Raw genomic sequence first — 6727 nt, forward strand, 5'->3', positions numbered from 1 at the left:
AACGGCCTTAAGCCTTCACATTTGGTCATTGGTGGACAAGAATATTAGTTACTCTATCTCATGGAAAATCCTTACTAAGAGCAATGCATATTCAACTAACAGCAAAAGATGTAACCTATGCTTAGCAGAGAAATATTTTATTTGCAAACCTGATATGTCTACTTTGGGACAGTAGAAATGAATTGGCCGCCAGCTGTAGACACAGAAAAAAACATCCATCCATCCATACATTATCCAAACCGCTTATCCTACTGTAAGGGTACAGAAAAAAATATCTGCTTTGCAATTACAAATAAGTCATTGTCTTTATTATTCCACCCCCTCCCCTCGATTGGATGATATCCACGTGATGACCGTTATTGGATGTTGTATTTTTATGTTTTGCCATTCTGCTCTTTCGTCTGTGCTCCAGACCCACGCCACTAGATGATGTATGTAAAGTACCCCATTGGATGTTATTTTATTTTCTTATATTCTAAAAGTATGCTATTTCAACAGTGCCCTGACCCTTTAAGCCCTTACTTTTTCAAAACGAGCCCCAGGCCCTCCCTCATTGGTTGTAATGTTCCTGATGTTTCTTTTCAAATGTTTCCTATCCTCCCATTGGTTGCTGTGCACTGCAACTAGGGGCATGGTGTGAGGCAACATAGCATTAATTCGCTGTCTTTTTTTTTTCTTTGTTGTATAGCCAACTTGGCAGCTGGTGAGTGCATAACGCACGAAACAGGATTGCACTGCTATGAATTAATTTTTTTTCTCCTACATCTAAATATCGTCACCTTCTTAAAATAATGGCCTAAGTCATATTTTCAAGTTTTTCAAAAAATAGAATAAACTGAAACAAATATAGACTATATCATATAGTCTATATAGACTATATGATATTTCTATTTCTATGATATAGTCTATATAGACTATATGATATCATATAGTCTATATTTGTTTCAGTTTATTCTGTTTTTTGAAAAACTTGAAAATATGACTTAGGCCATTATTTTAAGAAGTTGACGATATTCCGCTCCTCGTTTGTTGAGCACCTTTATCAACACCATTGACGGTTTTAAAAAAACAAAAAAACAAACGCTACACACACACACATATATATACACTACCGTTCAAAAGTTTGGGATCACATTGAAATGTCCATATTTTTGAAGGAAAAGCACTGTACTGTTCAATGAAGATAACTTTAAACTAGTCTTAACTTTAAAGAAATACACTCTATACATTGCTAATATGGTAAATGACTATTCTAGCTGCAAATGTCTGGTTTTTGGTGCAATATCTACATAGGTGTATAGAGGCCCATTTCAAGCAACTATCACTCCAGTGTTCTAATGGTACAATGTGTTTGCTCATTGGCTCAGAAGGCTAATTGATGATTAGAAAACCCTTGTGCAATCATGTTCACACATCTGAAAACAGTTTAGCTCGTTACAGAAGCTACAAAACTGACCTTCCTTTGAGCAGATTGAGTTTCTGGAGCATCACATTTGTGGGGTCAATTAAACGCTCAAAATGGCCAGAAAAAGAGAACTTTCATCTGAAACTCGACAGTCTATTCTTGTTCTTAGAAATGAAGGCTATTCCATGCGAGAAATTGCTAAGAAATTGAAGATTTCCTACACCGGTGTGTACTACTCCCTTCAGAGGACAGCACAAACAGGCTCTAACCAGAGTAGAAAAAGAAGTGGGAGGCCGCGTTGCACAACTGAGCAAGAAGATAAGTACATTAGAGTCTCTAGTTTGAGAAACAGACGCCTCACAGGTCCCCAACTGGCATCTTCATTAAATAGTACCCGCAAAACATCAGTGTCAACATCTACAGTGAAGAGGCGGCTGCGGGATTCTGGGCTTCCGGGCAGAGTGGCAAAGAAAAAGCCATATCTGAGACTGACCAATAAAAGAAAAAGATTAAGATGGGCAAAAGAACACAGACATTGGACAGAGGAAGACTGGAAAAAAGTGTTGTGGACGGATGAATCCAAGTTTGAGGTGTTTGGATCACAAAGAAGAACGTTTGTGAGACGCAGAACAAATGAAAAGATGCTGGAAGAATGCCTGACGCCATCTGTTAAGCATGGTGGAGGTAATGTGATGGTCTGGGGTTGCTTTGGTGCTGGTAAGGTGGGAGATTTGTACAGGGTAAAAGGGATTCTGAATAAGGAAGGCTATCACTCCATTTTGCAACGCCATGCCATACCCAGTGGACAGCGCTTGATTGGAGCCAATTTCATCCTACAACAGGACAATGACCCTAAACACACCTCCAAATTGTGCAAGAACTATTTAGAGCAGAAGCAGGTAGCTGGTATTCTATCGGTAATGGAGTGGCCAGCGCAGTCACCAGAGCTGAACCCCATTGAGCTGTTGTGGGAGCAGCTTGACCGTATGGTACGCAAGAAGTGCCCATCCAACCAATCCAACTTGTGGGAGCTGCTTCTGGAAGCGTGGGGTGCAATTTCTCCAGATTACCTCAACAAATTAACAGCTAGAATGCCAAAGGTCTGCAATGCTGTAATTGCTGCAAATGGAGGATTCTTTGACGAAAGCAAAGTTTGATGTAAAAAAAATCTTATTTCAAATACAAATCATTATTTCTAACCTTGTCAATGTCTTGACTCTATTTTCTATTCATTTCACAACATATGGTGGTGAATAAGTGTGACTTTTCATGGAAAACACAAAATTGTTTGGGTGATCCCAAACTTTTGAACGGTAGTGTGTATATATATATATATATATATATATATATACACACACACACACACACGATATTGATCAAATTAGAGTCTGTGTCTAGCAGGGCCAATGACCAGCATCTCGGTTTTATCCGAATTTAAAAGCAGAAAGTTTTGTGACATCCAATTTTTCACAGTAGCCAAGCAGGCTTCTAAATTAGTCATTTGAGTATGATCATCAGCTCTTATAGGCACATACATCTGAGTATCATTAGCATAGCAACTGAAGTTTATTCGATAACTATATAATTTGGCCAAGAGGTGAGATATAAAGAGAGAAAAGAACTCAGCCCCGAGTTACACCATATTCAATGTCAGAGGATTTTGATGTAATATTACTATAGCAGGCGTCACGGTGGCGCAGTGGTTAGTGTGGTCGCCTCACAGCAAGAAGGTTCTGGGTTCGAGCCCCAGGGTAGTCCAACCTTGGGGGTCATGTGCGGAATTTGCATGTTCTTTCCTTGTCTGTGTGGGTTTCCTCCGGGTGCTCCGGTTTCCTCCCACAGTCCAAAGACATGTAAGTCAGGTGAACTGGCCATACTAAATTGTCCCTAGGAATGAATGGGTGTGTGTGTGGGTTGGGCCCTGTGATGGCCTGGCGGCCTGTCCAAGGTGTCTCCCTGCCTGCCGCCCAATGACTGCTGGAATAGGTTCCATCATCCCCACGACCCTGAGAGGTAGGTATGTGTGTTGGTATGCCCTGTGTGTTGGCCTGGCGGCCTGTCCAGGGTGTCTCTCCGTCTGCTGTCCTGCTGCCCAATGACTGCTGGGATAGGCTCCAGCATCCTCACAACCCTGAGAGCAGGATAAGCGGTTCGGATAATGGATGGATGGATTACTATAGCAGACAGAATGTGTTCTTCCAGATAAGTAGGACTTAAGCCAACAGAGAGCTAAGCCAGAGATGCCAAAATTACAATTTAATCTATCTAATAGTATACAGTGATCAATGGTGTCAAAGGCTGCACTGAGGTCCAGTAGTAGAAGCAAAGAAGTGGAATCAGAGTCCATAGCTAGTAAAAGATCGTTCACCATTCTGGTCAGAGCAGTTTCAGTGGAGTGGCAGGCCCTGAAAGCCGATTGAAAAGGTTCATATAGATGGTTTTCTTCTATATGGGTCGAGAGTTGTTGATATACAACTCTCTCTAGTACTTCAGAAAAGAATGGAAGATTAGAAACTGGTCGATAGTTATTAAGAGACCCTGGATCGAGGTGTGTTTTTTTTTTTAAGTAAGAAAGAAAGAAAGCCACTTTATTTTTGTCATTGCACAGGTTACAACAAAATTTGTTCTCTGCATTTAACCCATCCTATTGTATAGGAGCAGTGGGCAGCTGCAGCACCCAGGGACCAACTCCAGTTTTTTTTTCCATTGCCTTGGTCAGGGGCACAGACAGGAGTATTAACCCTAACATGCATGTCTTTCTGATGGTGGGAGGAAACCAGAGCACCTGGAGGAAACCCACACAGACAAGGGCAGAACATGCAAACGCCACACAGAAAAGACCTGGGATGGCCTGGGGTTCAAACCCAGGACCTTCTTGCTGTGAGGCAATAGTGCTAACCACTGGGCCACCCGTGCCCAGAGGTTTTACCACAACTGTCTTCAAACCACTGGAAACAGTGCCAGTAGTAAGTGATAAATTAACAATGTCTATTATTGTAGGTCCCAGAAAAGGTCAGAGATCTTTACAAAGTTTTGCTGGTAAGGGGTCAAGTAGGAAAGTAGTTCGTTTAGAAGCTGACATGAGCTTAAAAGACCGAGGTTTGAGGATTGGAGTAGCTGGGAAGTGAAATGAGGAATGAGAACATCAGAAATGTAACTGGGGGCAAGTTCATGTAGTGCTTTAAATGTAATCAATACGGTCTTATAGATTATTCCGAATTTTACGGGAAGCCAATGGAGGGATGCAAGAATAGGGGTAATATGGGCCCTACAGTTAGTTCTAGTTAGTAGTCTAGCAGCTGCATTCTGAACCAACTGTAGACGATTTAAAGTAACTTGGTTGAGGCCACAGTAGAAGGAGTTACAGTAATCTAGATGGGAGAAAATGAAAGAGTGAATTAATATTTTGATATCATTAAAAACAAAGTATTTCTGATTTTTGCAACTTTTCTTAGCTGAAGAAAACAGGATTGGACAAGCTTAGTAACATGGTGATCAGGTTTTGCAGAAGCCTAGTTTTGTTCACTGCAAATATGCAACCTTTTCAGTCCATCCATCATCAACTTTGGTATTAAATCATACAGCATTGCAAACAAATGTTAAAAAATTGCAAAAGAAATTTGCCAAAAAAATCATACAGCTAATTTTACTTACAAAACACGAAAAAATGTCAATAGGTTACTGTTTAAGATAGAATGACCCAAGAATTTGATTTTTTTTTCAAACATCGTAAAAGTTTTCTCGTGGAATATTAATGTTAGGAGTGTCATTTTCCCCCCTCTTAATTCATTGCCAGCGAGCTTGCTAACCTGCATGATGTTGCCAGGCGACTATTTAAAAGCAGGCCAACTGACAGACTGGTGATAACAATTCATTGTCTGTCCAATCAAATCAGGGTATTAGATAATGTCAGTGATTTATATAAAAACGGTTTATTTATGTTGACAACAAGAAAGAGAGTTTCTCAAATGACTTTAGTCATGTTTTCACAACAACAGAAGTTCTAATATTTTGGGTAGCTTTACATTGCCTTCTGTTAAAAATACAACCAGATTGGAAAACGTGATTTTCATTGGATTGGATCTTTTACTATTGTAGCGAATTCGGGGGACAACGCAACCACAGGAACTGCCGCGGCCGGGAACCGAACCCGTATCGCCCGCACCGCAGGAGACATCGCTAACCACTAGACTGAAGGGTCATACCCGCGAGCCAGCGTGTCTTCTTATCCGTGAACGTTACACTATCCCCCTCCTTCGGGAAGCGCGTCTCCGCGCTTAAGCATATCAGCTCCTTCACGCCTCAGGGCGCATACGCTTCCAATCGCTCCATCCCACTTCTGACACCAATGTAGCGAATTCGGGGGACAACGCAACCAGAGGAACTGCCGCGGCCGGGAAGCGAACCTGTATCGCCCGCACCGCAGGAGACAGCACTAACCGCTCGACTAAAGCGTCATACCCGCGAGCCAGCGGCCAGCGTGCCTTCTTATCCATGCACGTTACACTATAGACTTTAAAGCAAGTGCATTGATCCATAGATAATATTGCATTTTGGGTTTAAACAGGCTTACCTTAAAAGCCAACAACTTATTCAAGTCACTGTTGCATAGGCTGAATGGAGTCCCTATTAATAAGGCATCAGATATCCTTTAGAATATGAAGATACGAGAGCATCTTGTTTTTATGTCCTGATAAAGAGGGACATCATGTGGTATGAGTTGATACTTCCAGGCAGCCTCTTCACCGCCTCTTCTAGTGGTTACAGCTAATAATTAATGCTACATGAGTCCTAAAAGTAGCCATTGTAATCAAAACTTGATATCTGTTACTGCTAAATCGCAGAATTATACTGCATAGAATATCAAGAAATGGCATAGCTGTTTTACAGACAAGCCACAGTTGGTTTGCTTCCTATCAGTGTTCATATTGTTGACAAAATGGAAAATGTTTGTCAAAATCATTTTTTTTCATCGTTTACAAAAGGGAATTTTGCATTTTACATTTAAAAAGAAGCTCGACTATGTCAGCCTGATTGTCCTTTTTTTCTAAATCTCGGGTAGAGCCAAGGGTGGGTTATGATTTTGTTATCAGCTTGATAAGTGTAGAGTCACTTAAATGATGAGAGCAACATGAGAAGTTTTCCACGTGTCAATTTTGATTTGAAAATATACTTAATTTAATCCATTTTTTTTTCATTTTGATTCAAAAAGAAAAAAAAATCATCTTGGTTAGAAAGTGAGGGAGCTGACCATGACTCTCATTGTTTAGAGCAACTCTACTCTGAAATAACCAAAAATAATTATTGTGATCCCTGATTTCC

The sequence above is a fragment of the Lampris incognitus genome, chromosome 1, assembly GCF_029633865.1.
Source record: "Lampris incognitus isolate fLamInc1 chromosome 1, fLamInc1.hap2, whole genome shotgun sequence".
NCBI lineage: Eukaryota > Metazoa > Chordata > Actinopteri > Lampriformes > Lampridae > Lampris > Lampris incognitus.